Source organism: Elgaria multicarinata, chromosome 1 (assembly GCF_023053635.1).
Source record: "Elgaria multicarinata webbii isolate HBS135686 ecotype San Diego chromosome 1, rElgMul1.1.pri, whole genome shotgun sequence".
Lineage (NCBI taxonomy): Eukaryota > Metazoa > Chordata > Lepidosauria > Squamata > Anguidae > Elgaria > Elgaria multicarinata.
In genome coordinates this window covers 147,895,552-147,911,250 of record NC_086171.1, presented here as the reverse complement: position 1 = coordinate 147,911,250, position 15,699 = coordinate 147,895,552, and the positions used below count along the sequence as shown (strand labels likewise).

At 39.8% G+C, this 15,699-nt stretch overlaps 1 protein-coding gene across 1 annotated transcript in view; it reads left to right on the top strand.

Moving 5' to 3' along the window:
* The first annotated feature begins 701 nt into the window (after positions 1–701).
* The window catches only part of ZFYVE9 (zinc finger FYVE-type containing 9), a 56,293-nt gene continuing 41,295 nt past the window's right edge, over positions 702–15,699 (top strand). The window contains exon 1 of the mRNA XM_063138816.1: positions 702–830. The gene's annotated coding sequence lies outside the window, so the exon portion shown is untranslated. The remainder of the gene's footprint in view (positions 831–15,699) is intronic.

Below are 15,699 nucleotides of genomic sequence, written 5' to 3'. Positions count from 1 at the left end.
CCCAAGTTCAATCCCCAGCATCTCCAGGTAGGGCAATCCTGCCTGAAACCCTGGAGAGCTGCTGCCAGTCAGTGTTGACACTACTAGGCTATAAGGACCAATGGTCTGACTCAGTATAAAACAGTTTCCTATGTTCCTAAAGACTAATAAATGCATTAGGATATAGGCTTCTGTGGACAGGAGTCCACTTGATGAAGAGTTATGGTCAGTTATACACAGGGTGGGTGGGGGAGAACTGTAAAGACTGAACTCAGAGGCAAACTGAAATGCCTTAAGTACAGACAGTGATCTCTATGTAGCAAGGTATTCGGGTTTGTGTTTACCCGAATTGCTCTCTCTCTCTCTCTCGTTTCCACCGCCCAGATCCTTGTGTGGTGGTTCGCGCAGTGCCCCTGGCTACAGGCTCCTCAGGCGAACTGATGCCTCTCACCTCACCGTCGACCCTCAGCGGGCGGAGGCAGCCAACCTCGGAACCAGAAAGAGGCCGTGAGGAAGAGGAAGAGCGGCAGCTTCGGTTTTACCACGCAGCCGTGAGGTGGCCTGAGAAGGCCGGCCTGGCTTCGCGCTTGAGCTGCAGTGCCGTGCCTCTGGGGCCGGCCAGGGGGCGCTGGTTGCCGAGAACCAAGGCGGCTTCGGAGCGAGCGAGGCAGCCCTGGCTGTCGGGAACAGAGGGACGCGCGGAGGGCCGGGCAGGCGCCGTGCTGGCCTTTCCTGCGCTCGCTGCGTGCAAGGCCCACCCGGGAGCGGAGCGGAGCGCTCGGCATCAGGGGAGCCTCTCCGCCATGCAGGCCCAGCGGCGCCTGCTGTTGCCGCCGCCGCCACCTTCTGAGGTGAGTGAGCCGCCGGCCTCATGTTTAGCCCCTTTTCCCTTCGCGCTTTGGCTCCCTCTCAATTTGGGCCGTTCAGGCAAGGGCATCCTCTTCCCAGGCCCCTGTAGGGCGGTGTAAGGCGCCTCTGTTTGGGGGGGGGGGAGGGAGCTGGTTCAAAGACTTGGGGCTGCCTCGAGGAGCTCGGGCAAGGGAAGAGAAGGAGGCTGAATGAACCCCTCCCCCTCCTCGGCGAGGGTACTTGAAAAGGATCGAGAGGGGCTACCGGACACAGCAGGAAGGGGCAACATATTCGGCTTGGAAGGGGGGAAACCTCGGAGCTTTTCCTTCTACAGGCAAACAGGACCCCCTTTCGTAGTGACATACGCTTCTTTCCATCACAATTGGGGTCCCGAGCCTTGGGACCCTGAGAGGAAAGGGTAAACAGGAGCCTCTCGCCCCGGCTTATCCCTTTCTGTGTTTGTCTGGCTTCTCTTAGTATTACGAGTTCTAATGGAGCAGATTGGTAAGAGCCTTCTTCCTTTCAGGATACCCAGTCAGCCTTCTTTAAGAGTTTGTGGGGGCGCATTTATAGTATCTCCTTCCCCCGTCCCCAAATGCTAGGATGCCAGAGAGAAGACGTGGCAACAACCTCCCCCAAACAACCCCCCCTTCACAGCAGACTCTTAGTCTTCTTCTGCTAATTAGTGGGGGACCCCCCCTCCATACAGCCAGGTCCCACGTTGTAGAACATATGCCTCCTTTTTCATATTCCTTGCTTGTGTGTTTTTGCATTTATGCATTCCTACATCCTTTAATTTCTTTTCCTGCTTGTTTACAACCAGCTACATTTGCTTATAACTCAAGTTTCTCATACTGGATCTGACGGGAATCCTGTTTGCTGCTAAGGTGGCTTATTTTGTGCCTGAAGTACCTTGCATTGATTTGACTTCATTTGTTGTAAACGGTCTGTTCCCTATTAAAATAATTTGAAATGTGTCATTGTTGCTGAAGGAGAGCACTTATCAGGAGGCAAGGATACTTTTAATGGTGTTTCTGATTATGTTTATTTAAACGATGCTCATCTTGGTGATAAAATTGACAATCCAGGTTTTCAAGAGCTATCTTTAACTCACAGAAATATGGATAAGTAGGTCCAGATGATGGATTATAATGGAAGAGCTATTCTTTACCTTGTAACAGGGAATTGTTTTGATTTGGATGTTTAGATATTTTGCATATTGTATATGCTGAATTGGAAGCTTAACATATATTTGAATTCCATACATTTTTATTAATAAATTTTGATAAGGTGAGGTTCAAAATGTTAAAGTTTCAAGAAACTCTTTGATGTTTTTGGTGGTGTTACTACAGCTTTTCAGATCTGAACCTGCTCCTATAAATTTGTGTGTCAAGATAGAGGGAAAAATTCAAAAAGCCTAGTAGAGAGAGTAAGGGAAACATAGAGGTCATACTAGAGGTTATAAGGACAGCAGTTTGGTTATTTGTAGAGCATATATATCTAGAAGGATAATGTTATGATCATTTAAAGTAACAAAACGTAGTTATATGAGAGTGGCGTGCTGTTTTGGCTGGTATCAAAATTTGTCAAATTTCAAATTGTCCTATGAGCTTGATCTTACAAAGTGGATAAAAACGGCTTTATTGGTCAGTAATGCAAAGGTGCACAGATGTACTAGCAAGATAATGGTTTTCTGAAGAGGATTTAATAGTTTATATCACATAAATAATTGTAATTAATTTTATTTATTAGCAATATTTTATACTGTTTCTCATTTAAAACAAATCCCATTGAAATTTAATGGCTCAGATTTACTAGTTTCAATATGTACTATTTGCAACCTAGTAAACAGAAATGTGTAGATTTTATTATCTGGTAAATATAGAGATGTGAAGGTCTGGTAAACATTCAGGGGGAAATACATTTTCCCACATGGCTTTAAAATTGATGGAAATTTTTTATCTGTTATGCTGGCACTGATCTCCAACAACACCGGGGGGGGGGGGGGTTTGAATGTTACCCTAGCAATGTATTTATTTATTTATTTATTTATTAAATTTTTATGCCGCCCAATAGCCGAAGCTCTCTGAATGTAGAAGCCATTCAGTGAAAACCAGCAAGTTACACAGTCCTATAACACTTTCTTGGGTGTGAATAATTGACCTCAGTGGGACTTGTTTCTGAGTAGATGTATACATAGAATTGCACTGTCAATAAATAAGTGAAGGATGAGCTGGTTAGTCAGTGTATTTCTATTTGAGCAAATTTTGGGGGGCACATGTGAGAATGTTGTAACATTTATATGCTTCTCTGTGATATCCCTGTTTCTCATTTGAAAATGAAAATGTATTTCTAGCCCTCTGTGAATGAAAAATGTAAATTGATGCAGAAATATCTGCTGAAGTCAATGAGGAAATAATATGGCTTACTAAAACAATATTCCTCACAGTTCTATCCTAAGACTTGTTGTGTCAACGCAGAATTGTTTAGGACAGTGTGGGAACCTGTGGTCCTCCAGATATTGTTGTACTTTAATTCCCACAATCTCTGATGATTGTCCATGCTATCTGGGACTGATGGAAGTTCGAGTCAACAACACCTGGAAGGCCACAGGTTCCCCAGCCTGGTTTAGGAATTATAACTCAATTGTGGACAGAAGGTAGATTTGCATCTACTGGTAAATCTGTGGATCATTTGAAGTAGATCAGCAAGGATTCCTACCTCCCAATTGTTTAACAATAGAAGCAATAAAATTACTGCTTTCTGACACTAAATTAGACTGCTGAAGTAAAGAAAGCTTGGGGTAAGCATGAGTGGACTTGTGTGTGGAAGGACTGTGGGCTCAGTTCAGTTTTGATGCTTAAAACAAATTCCTGGGCTCAGAATTTTTAATTCTAATTGTATGTCTATTGTACTAGGCTATGGTTGGTGGTTCTCAGGAGTAAAGGATTACACATTTTTTAATGTGTGCCCTTGTATTGTGAATGGTCCTGCATGAAGGGTTATTTTTTTTAATAACCCATTAACATGAACGTTAATCTGCTTAGACTGCAGGCCTAAATACACTCACTGAGGAGTAACCTAGCTGAACACAGTGGGATTTACTTCTGAGTAAATATGCATAGTATTGGTTTGTTATGATTTGGGCAATCTTCCTCATTTTTCTCAGTGTTAAATTGTGGATGTGATTGTCAAGGCCTGAATCTAATAACATCTGGCAGTGCTAAATATACTTTCCCTTTGTAGGAACACAGTATTAGATATTAGGGCTTCATGGAATCTATTATGTTGGTTTTTTTCATGGTCTTGCAAGTGAACATCTGAGCATACTTAAGTTAGTAATTTGTTGCTTAAAAAACAAACGAACTAATCATTGTAAAAATATCTTTGTCTCGTTGCCTGAAGGTGGTTCTTATTCACCACAGGTGACCAGATAAGTGGCTCTTTACAAGCCTATGCAAAGGTGTTGAAAACAAAGTGTCAGGTGGTTATGACCTCATATTGCTAAATGGAAGCTGGGAGTTGGTGCAATGGGTGTCTGAGCATGTAACAAAGAGTGAAAACTTGGGAACTGGATGAACAGTAGTTGGCTAAAGTTTTTTTTATTAGTATGGGTATGCAGATGAGGTAGACAGAACAAAAGAAGGTAACCTTGTCTTGTGTTTTGGTATTCCTGTAGAGGGAACTTGTATTTAATAGAATGCTTGCAACCTTTTTGCATTGCTTATAATATTGTAGTTTTAAATTAGTTAATATGGTTAAATCCTAAAGGCCTTACTCTGTGTTTCCACCTACCTTTCCACTGTAACTCTTGTACCTTTCACCACTTCAAAAGTTTCTCCTAAAAAGTCAGGAAACACTACAAAACATGCAGAGGATTTCATTTAAAAAGCTAAATTGCAACTTTGCGCATTTACAAAACCTTATTAGTTGCAAAGACAGCCCTATGGATCCCAGCCTATACTATATAAACCTTAATTATTGAATACTATGTGTAAGAATGATACACAGATAATTTAAAAAGCTCCAATCTTTGTGCTTTCCAGATAAAATTGTTCTAATTTTTCATTGGGATAAATGGCATGCACAGTGCTTGAGTCTTCTCAATGTGTTGGATTCTGACTCTACATTATACGAGGTCTCCTCGTTCCCCCATCCTGTCCACTAGTGTTTGTGTTGCTCAAACACATGTTGAGTATTATGTGCTTAGTTGTTTACTAGGACACAAGAAAAGGAGAGTAATTATAAAATAATTGTAATGCATTTTTCCCAAAGCTAACAGAATACTTGAAATATTATTGTGTTGTGTTTTTTTATGTTACGTCTCTGTTTTCAGAATATATAACCTCACCAGTAACATTGGTATTTAAAGGTTATACCATATATAAGTGTTGTTCAGAGAGTTGCAAAAATGGCAAGAAAGATTAACAAAGCTTAAATTAATTGTTTGGGAAACCGTTCAGATATAGGGAAAAAGGAATAAAGTCCAAATAGTGACTTTTGATACTAATTATGTTCTGAATTGACAAATTGGTGGATAATTTGTGGATCTTTCAGATTAGAGCTAAATTACAAGAGTAAATTAAAATTTAAGAGTGCAGTAGTGTTGGCAGAACACATAGGATCAGGCTTAAGGGTCTTAGTGTGTGTTAAGGAATATATGTTGCTAGCAGTCCCCAGACTGACTGCTTGTCCAGCAGCTGCCATTAACACTGCTGTGCTTCTTGTTCTACTGACAATACTGGTATGTGCATTGCAAGAGTATGGAGCTGTTTAGTTGCTTCTAAAGTAGTACACCCATATGATCTAGCTGCCCTTTTTGGAGAGATACTTCCTATGGATTAAAATAAAATTACACATAATTAAGCTAAGTATAATAAGCATATGGGACAATAGTTGAGTCATATAGTTTATGACCTATTTGTTTATTAAGAGTATTTGTATCTTGCCCTTCTGTTGTGTAACTCTGCTCAAGGCAGCTCACAAGATATTAAAACCAAACAAAAAGCACATAATGTTTTTTTAAAACCGACAAGATTGGAGACTTATTACAGAAGATAGAAGGGGCCCAGTACAATAAACTCATCAGCCTAGCAGATCAAACACCTGCCAAAACAGAAATATCTTAACTAGGTGGTGGGAAAGTCTTAAGGACAGGACCAAATTGGGTAGATTTCTATAGCCTTTGTGCAACTGCAGGAAAGGGTGTCTCCCATGTCCCAAACCAGTTGCTCCTTTGTTACTGGTGGAATGTAGAGAAGAGTCTTCCCCATACATCTTAGCAGCCAGAGAGGCTCAGATGCATGGGTGGGTGATCCTTGATCTATGCCATTTAGGGCTTTAAAAGTGCTAACCAGCACTTTAAATTGTACCTAGAAATGAACTGGAAGCCAATGAGGCTGTTGTAATCTTTGTGTCACATGCTTATGCCTTAGGGCAGTCTTCTCTAGCCTGATTCTCTCCAGATGTGTTGGACTACAATGCAACTGGAAGGCGCCAGGTGTGGGAAGGGTACCCTGGTTTGTAAAGAAGATTGTACAAGTATTCTTCCCAACAGAACATACTGAATGTTTTTAATTCAATAAAAAAATCCTTTTGCAGGAGCCCCTAATTATAAAAAGACATAACAAGTTTCTGTCAATTGGACATACTTACCAGTATGTAGGATTGCCGCCTAATTGCATGGTAGTGCTCTTCAAAAATGATATTGTAGAACTGGAAAAGGTGAAGGAAAGTGAAGCCAAAATGATGAAGGGGTTGGAATCTTTTCTCCCCTATGAAGAAAGATTACAACATTTGTGGCTATTTAGCTTAGAAAAGGGGTAAGGACAGACATGATAGAGGTGTATAATAGTATACATGGTTTGGAAAAGGTGGATGGGGAGAAGTGCCCCCCCCATAATACTAGAACCTGGGGTCATCCCATAAAGCCGCTTGATGGGAGATTCTGGACAGATAAAAGGAAGTACTTCTCCACATAGCGCATAGTTAAACTATGGAATTTGCTACCACAAAATGTAATGATAGCTACCAACATGGACAGCTTTAAAGGGAATTAAACAAATTCATGGAGGATAATGCTATCAGTGTCTATGAGTCATAAATATAACTTAAGAAGCAATATGCCTATGTATGCCAGTTGATGAGGAATAAAAACAGGAGGGTGCTGTTGTGCTTATGTCCTACTTGTGGGCTTTGCATAGGCATTCGGTTATTGGGCGGTATAAAAATGCAATAAATAAATAAAATAAATTTGGTGGCCACTGTGTGAAGCTGAAATAGATAGGTCCAGCATGACCTTATTTTATATTAAGGATTCAGGCGTGCCTACTATCAGCTTCAGCTGATATGCAGGCTGCAACCCTTCCTAGAGTTGGAAGACCTAAAGATGGTAGTGCACATGGTGGTAACTTCGCGGCTCAACTTCTGCAATGCACTGTATATAGGGCTACCTTTGTGCCTAGTCCAAAAACTTCAACTAGTTCAAAATATGGCAGCCAGGTTGGTCACCGGTACACCTAGGGATGACCATATTACACCTGCTTTAAAATCACTTCACTGGCTGCCAGTTTCTGGGCAAAGCATAATGTGTTTGTTATTACCTTTAAAGCCCTACATGGTTTGGGTCCAAGTTACCTGTGGGATCTCCTTCTCCCGTAGATCCTCCGAGAAGGATTTACTCCAATTAATTCATTACCCAGAGGACCTTCTCTTCTGCTGCTCCCAGACTGTGGAATGGCCTACTGGGAGAGATTAATCAACTTAACAGTCTTACAGAATTTAAGAAAGCCATAAAGACTGATCTCTTCCGGCAGGCCTACCCAGTTGAATTTTAAAATCTTTTAATAGTGTATTAGTTTTATTTTTTTATCAGTTGTATGTATTTTATGGTGTTTTGTATTCTGGGTTGTACACTGCCTTAATCCAGAGGGAGAGGCGGGTAAGAAATAAATTTGTTGTTGTTGTTGTAGACCAAACCCATTTTGAATAATGAGGTTTTTTTTTTTTTTAAAAAAAAAGCCTTTTGTGGGCCCTTATGGGGCAACTCTAGATACTTACCCAGACCTTGCATAGTGGTATCTGGCCTTTTTATTCTGGTTTTGGCCATTTTTTTCATTAATAGCTTTGCTCTTCCCCAATTTTTTTTTTTAAATTTGACCATACTTGCACTAGCAAAATCTCTCCCTCCTTCATATCAATAAACTCAGAAGTAGAGTGCAGGTTTTGTTTTACTTTCAGCTGCCAGCTTCTATGGTGACATTGTACTTCACAAATAACTTTTTTAAAACACAGATTAGTCTCTGTGCTGGAAAAAAACACCATGTGTCCAATAATATAATGACAGCCATGCATTTTTTTGTGTCTCTGCAAATGTCAAGAAGCTGACACACAGTCTGCTTCCAAGTGTACCTGAGGCAAGCAAACATTCATGCTGCAAATTTTGCATAGTGTGAAACAAAAGGAGAAAGCTAAACTGGTTTGGCTTATGCCCTTTATTTGTCAAATTTATTTCATTTGGGAGGAACAACTGACTGAGAGGTGCTTTTTTCACTATGCTGATGAACTAAAAAGGGGTTTCTGTTGAAAATAAGCTTATAAAATGTTATGTTTTTCTTATTTAATGAGATGTAATTTAAATTCCTAATCATACATTTTTAAAGCTATTTTTAAAGTGATTTCTTGGATAAGCCTTGTTTACTTTTGCATGATCCATTGCCTTCAATAGTATTAGTGAAGATCTGGGCCAGCACCAAAGGGCAAGGGTTAAATGTATGTATGTCTAGTACAATAGCTATTGTTTTGTCACTGGAATGGCAGATGGGAAACTAGAGCCTCTTACATTCCCGCATGCATTGTTTACAGAGGAATTTACCATCAGCTGATTATCTTAAAATTGGAGTTCATTTGTGGCAGTGTTTCTTAAGTGTTCTGCAATAAAAAAGCATTTAATGTGTTGATTAAATTTTAAACTGCTTTTTGAATTGATGTTGTATAAATGCACTCTGAAAGTTTTATACAGATAATCATATTCTGAGTCAATATATTGTAGAATCCTGTAGATTCATCTTAGTCTAAAATACTTATATATGAACTGAAAGTATGGATTTGTTGTATTCTCTTTTAATGTACAGTATTTAAATGTATCAGTTTTCTATGCATGTTAAATGTCTCTTCTGGTGTATAAATGAACTGTTTTAGAAAATCTGTAACAGCCTTTTCAAAAGCTTTTGTGTTCATCCCCCACTCCTTAAGTAATATGGTAGATATAAGAACCACTATTGTTCCATGTGAGGGGCAGATCAAAGTGCTTTCTAAATCCCCTAATAGCTGTTCTAACTATGAATGACACTTTTATTGTTATAAACAGTAAATTAAAGTTAGAAACAATTTCAAAGTTTCCTATTTCATTTTGCTATGTCAACATTTTGCTTTGAACTCAGTCCTAGTGGTGTGTCACCTAGTAGTTGGTGCACTGTTTAATATAAAACTACTATGCACGCTCAATAGGATAAAGGCTAATTTAGATGTTATGTTGCCATCTGTTTGCCATTATAAACTTACAAAACTAAAGTGAGTTATTCCGCAGCTTGCTTTACGCATCTCAGTCACGCCTGTCTGCTGTACCATAGCATTAAAAATGAAGATGCAACTCTGATTGCTTAGTGCTATGTATCACTTAAACGCCTGGTAGTAGTTCTGCTGCCAGGTCCATTGCTGGATGTTCCACATCCTTGGTTCCTGGGGACAGTTGGGTCGCAAGTGTTCTTTATTACAGGGAATGTTTTGTGAATGTGATACACATTGAAACACCAAATTCCAAAACTACCATAACACACCATCCCTCTGATTTTTCTAGTATACTGGCTCTTCACTATGAAATAAAGAAATTACTTGCCTTGTCTCCACTTATACGTACCATCTCCATCTATACATACCACTAATTCTCTATAAAACTGCTCAGTTTTCTCTAACTCTAATCTAGCTTTCCCCCTCTCGAGAGTTGGCCTACATAATTATTGATGAGGGAGAGAATAGGGAAGAATAGCAGGGATGGGACCCAGGATAGGAAAAAAACATTGTGGAGTATGTTGACCACGGCCCACAGTAACAGCAAAGAAGCATAAAAAGGCTATGGGGGAGGTGGGGAAACAATGGAATCAATGTGCATGGCTGATGTGGCCATGGCCTATTTAAACTAATACAATTTTGAGTATTATTGTAGTGAACTAATACCTCTTATGGCTCAGTTCAGACAACAGGTTTCTCAATGATGGTTTTAGAACTCCACAGCGGAGTTTTTACACCATTGTTGAGAAATGTGTTGTCTGGCAGAAAAACTCCATTCAGTGGTTGAGGTTTGTTTTTTTGAAAAACACTGCACACAGAATATCCATGTTGTGCAGAGGACTGTTCCTGCACAATGGTTGTGTTGGCAGGCTCTGTGGAATTTTCCGTTGATTTGACTTTTCCCACTGGCTACAGAGTTCCCTGGAAAGAGCGGCAAAAGGAGGAAGTGCCATTCTAGGAGAGCTGCTGGGATTTCTTTTTGCAGCAATATCTGATGGAACGCTATTGGGAGAACTGGGGGAGGAGAGAGGTTGGAGGAACTGTCAATCAAAAGTCGCGATGGATTTTACTCAACTCCACAGTAGCTCACAGTTACACAATGGTGGAGTTAGAACATGTTGTGTGAGGAGTACTCCCTAAAATTCAACCATTGAGTGGAGTTTTCACACTACATTGACTAACATGCTGTCTGAACTGTGCTTATGGCTCTTTGGCTTTTGAAAAGTGTTCTGATGAGTGGGTGGGCACATCATGAGGTGGCACTTTTATTTATTTTTGTGTGAATATAACTGATCCTGCCCTGCCCTGCTTTTCTTGCTTAGTGACAGTGCTGGTCTTATTGATTGTTATTCTCAGATGCATCATCAGATGGCTAGGATGCAGCTGAGAAAGATTAAGTAGTGGGATATCTATCAGCTTCAGCTGATATGCCAGCTGTGCCCCTTCCTAGAATTGGAAGACCTAAAGACGGTAGTGCACGTGCTGGTAACTTTGAGGCTCGACTTCTGCAATACGCTGTACATAGGGCATTGAACTTCAACTAGTTCAAAATATGGCAGCCAGGTTGATCACTGGTACACCTAGGGGGAACTACATCAGTTTTAAAATCACTTCACTGGCTGCTAATTAGTTTCTGGATGAAGTGTAATGTGTTGGTTATTACCTTTAAAGCCCTACATAATTTGGGTCCAGGTTACCTGCAGGCTCGCCTTGTCCCATACAATCCGCCCCACACACTGAGGTCCTCTGGGAAGAATTTACTTCAATCAGCGAAAACTAGGCTGATGACCATTACCCAGAGGACCTTCTTTTTTGCTGCTCCCAGACTGTGGAATGGCCTGCTGAGAGAGATTCGCCAACTTAACAGTCTTTCTGAATTTAATAAAGCTATGAAGACTGATCCCTTCCGGCAGGCCTACCCAGTTGAATTTTAAGATGTCTGGCTGTTATTTTAATAATGTATTCGTTTTATATGTTTTTAATCAGTTTTTGTATTTTATAGTATTTTTGTATTTGATGTTCTTCCCTGCCTCAAACCAGAGGAAGAAGTGGGAAAGAAGTTGTTGTTGTTATTTATCTTGACCTGTTGTCCCTTTGTTCCACCCCATGATGTGTTGTTTGCAGCATTAGGCACAGAGAAGAATGTTAGCAATGGGGGAATTTGGAAGTGAACTTCCCCAGGTTGAAAATCTAGCAATTCTAAGCTGAGCCAGCACTCTCTCTAAAATTTGCTACTGTTCATTATACTTAGCTTAGTGTTTGTCCTTCCATCTTTGTTTCTTCCTTACTCTACACAATTTCACAAAGTTATCATATTGTGAGCAGTAGAGAAGGGAGAACATCAGCCATGTCTTAAGCTTTTCCTTCAGACAACTCTGGGAAACATGGTTATTCCTTTATTTATTGACCAGGAGGAATATATATATATATATATATATATATATATATATATATATATTGAAGTGTGTTAATTTTTAAGGTTCCACAAGCGTTTTTGATTTAAGATGGTCAATAAAGTGCTGGACATGTTCAGAAGCTTGCAAGCAAAGAAAAAGAAAAAAGGACATGTAGAGAAAAAAATTAGCGTTTGCAAGTCGTCTTTTCTTTTTATCCCTCCTCTCTTCACCTCATGGCAACTTCTAAGTGTGTGTGTATGGGTGCGTGGGAGATGAAATTTAGCAGATGAGAGAGAGCTGGTGATGGTGGAGGAGCTCCCATGGGCTGGGTCTGTTTGAGAATTGGAAAATTCCTAGAAAACGCCTGTGCTTTTTCTGAGATTTTTTCAAAAAAGTATGGAGCCATTTGATTTTGAAATGAGCTTTACCCATTTCTATTCCTGCCTCCTTTATTCTTTTTCCTACAATCTCCTGGAACTTCTGGATGTGGGTGTTTCTGCAGCAAGAAACCCTTTTCTTCTGCTGCTTCAAATCAATCTAGTCTTTTTTTTGGGAAAAACAACTTCTCTCTGTGGCTTTCTGTCTGTGCATGATAAAGCCTTCCTTTCTCTGGAGAAGTGCTTTGGTTTTTGGCATACAGGCATCCATTTCATTGCTTTTATACCCAGAAAACCATTCCTCCTTGTTCCTAAAGTTTTTTTTTGTTTAAGCCTGTGAATTATTTACTGGACAGTAGGTTTCCTTAATCTGCTGTGCTAATGAATAATCATACATCAGGTTCCTTTACAGTTCATGCTGATGGTTCCATTGTATTTTTTTTTAAAAAAATCTCAGGTTGTTAACTAACATTATTTATATTATTATTGTTATTATTATTATTATTTTCCTTGCACACAACTGTTCTTTGGACAGACAAACATTATTCAAAGTTTCTTAGAAGCTTCTCTTAAGAAGAAAGAGTGCATTGTTTTTACAGTTAAGGCATAAGTTAATTTCTTTTGTAAATTGATTAAGGGGATCCTGGGTACTCGTAAGTCTCCAGATTTGGAGGCATATGAGTATCCAATGAAGAGTGGGAGGTGCTTTGCACGTCTAGTGGAGGCTGAGGATGTTTGGGGATACCTAAGTTGTCAAAGAAGCTAGCATACTACTTTTTTGGAAGATAAATAGTAGTGGTATTGTGTGATAAATATATTTTATCCTTTTTGCTTTTAATTTTGAGGATATGAAGCAGATTATGTTGTCTCAAGAAGGAACTAAAATATCTAATAAACACTGATCCATAAGATACTAAAATTATATTTTGCTCAAGGAGTCCTGGAACTTAAGTCTAATGCAAGCTACTTCAATAAGGTTAGGTTATTGTGGAAAGTTCTATACTGAAATATTATGATCTAGTGATATCTTCCTATGGTAAGACTGTAAAGATATTTTATCTTATTGCATGCTGCTTATTTCATTGCATGTCATATTATCTGTGCTGTTGCCTATCTTGTTGGGTTCTCTCATTTCTAAGTGTAATATTGAAATGGAATCTAATTGCTGTAAATAAAGGTAAAGAGATTTAATGAAAGGTATCAAATTAATGGCGTTAGAAACTTCTAAACATTCATGTTTTCTTCTTTTTTGTTTGCCATTTTTGGAAGATTGGCAAACTTGCCAGATAAACTTACTGATCACAGTTTGCATAGATCATAAATAAGCCATCACAAGGCTGTAATTTCTATTTCCTGAAAGGACGAGAAATTTTTGTAAAGAAAAATAAATAGCTTGAGGGAATTGTTCTGTAGCTTTTCATTGACTGATGACATTCTTAAGATGTGGTATATTAGGCCACTGAAATTAATTAGATGTAACTATAGAGCTTCAAGAATGTCTTTGGCATTCTGTAGGGTGGTTACTTACATAATTGGCATGATGTTATCTTAGTGCGAATGTTATAGATTAACCACATTGCAGTCACAGGGCAATGTGAACATCTCCAATAGAAGATAACTTTGTTCTTTGGGATAAAATGCTTTTTCTGAGCTTTCTTTACAAATTCATCCTGACTTGTTATACATATGCCTCCTCTAATTATGAGGGCGGGTTACCTGGCCTTCTGCAATAACAATGACAGGTTACCTATCATTGTTTGTGTTTTATCTTCCTGTGTATAAAGTTTGCAGTGTTACTGGTCTCAACATGTCCAGGGTTGTCTTGGTAGCTAACTATTTTTTCTACTGGCCAGTTGTGAAGTATAATTCCACCATGATACTACAATATTATATGCATTTTCAAAATAAATATCAGTTTAGTCATACTGAATGGAGTTTTGATTAATTCAGTTTATCTACGTTAATAAACCCATGACATGGATTTTTCTAAACAAAAATTCTAAAACTATGTACTCTTTTCATGACTTATTACTGATTATATTTACAAATTATATTTTAATTAAAAGTTCCAGTGGTATAGAACACTTATGCTTTCTGTTACAAAACTCAAAATGTGGGGGAAGTATGGACTTTGCCTAGTAAGATGACTATTTTAATTCTGTATTCAGAAGTTTTATTGGAAAAGTGAAGGAAGAAAGAAAGAAAAGTCTTTCACAAGGCAGGAGCCCTGTGGTGCCTTAAAGACAAATAACTTTGTGTGAGTGTGGAATGAGTTTTCATATCCTAGTGTCTACTTCTCAGTTGCAGTTTTCAAGCTTGATTGCTGTAACTCTGTTCACTACATGGTTTTGTTATGGAAAAATAACTGATTTCCCACTACTCCCTTCGCCCATCTCTTCTCTCCCCTCCTCCTTCCAAGATCCCTCATTTCCCTTTCCCAAAATGCCATCCTTGGGTGATTTCTATGTGATTTAGATGAGTAGAATAGACCCTCTACTCCCAGGTAGGAGAGAAAAGTCCCATTCACCTATTTGGGTAAGGTCGCTTACTCAGGTGTAAAGGATGAGCCCTAGCTGCTGGTTAAATCACCAGGCGCTTGCTTGTGCAGCTGGCATACACACACACCTCTTATTTCTCTTTCCCCACAGCTCAGCAGGAAACCAGGAAGAGAAATAAGAGGTGGGATGCTCGCCCATCAAAAGAAATGTCAGGTGCCATCTTGAGGGCTGGGGCTTCTTCTTCACCTTCCTTTCCACACCCTCCGATGGGAATTTGGGAAGGGAAGGTAAAGCGGGAAAGTTTCTGCCACATAGGCAAGGTGGGACAGGAATGTCCCAGGGGACATTGCGAAGGGGGGGGATGAGGGAGGGAGTGTTGGACAGGGATTAGTTAAAGATAATGGAATACGTGACAGGAATGTCCCAGGATTCGTTACTAAGGGAATCATGCGATAATGGAGTTTTGCAAGGTCAACAGGGTCTCTCCCCATCTGGGCATGTCAAGAAAACAGGGAGGAGGATCAGCTGTGACGATTTGAGCTGGCAACCAATTATTTGTGTACAATGTTTCCTCCTGTATAAAATGAAACATAAACTTCTGTTCTTCTTTGTGGTCTCTGTGCATCACACATATGGGCTCTGCGCCTGCGCGGGGCCAGCTTCGGAAACTTCTATAGCTGAAATCTTTTTAGGCGGGAACCCCTCCCCCACCGTCCACTGAGCATGCTCAGGGGTTCCCGCCTAACTCCCCAGTTCTCTTCAACCGCCTGTGGGTCAACAGCTTGTTGGAGACTTCTGTGGTAGATAATTACCTCAGCTGAAAAATCTATCGTTTTAGACCGGACCCAGCTTTTCTGCCCAAGGTTGTGTCTTCCTTTCATCTTGGACAGGATATCACCCTGCCAAGTTTTTTCTCTTCGCCGACATCTCCTATTGAATCTGCCCTACATACCCTGGACGTTAGACAGGCCCTTGCCTTTTATCAGTCCAGGACTGCTACCCTCCGGAGATATCAGAGACTTTTTGTTTGTT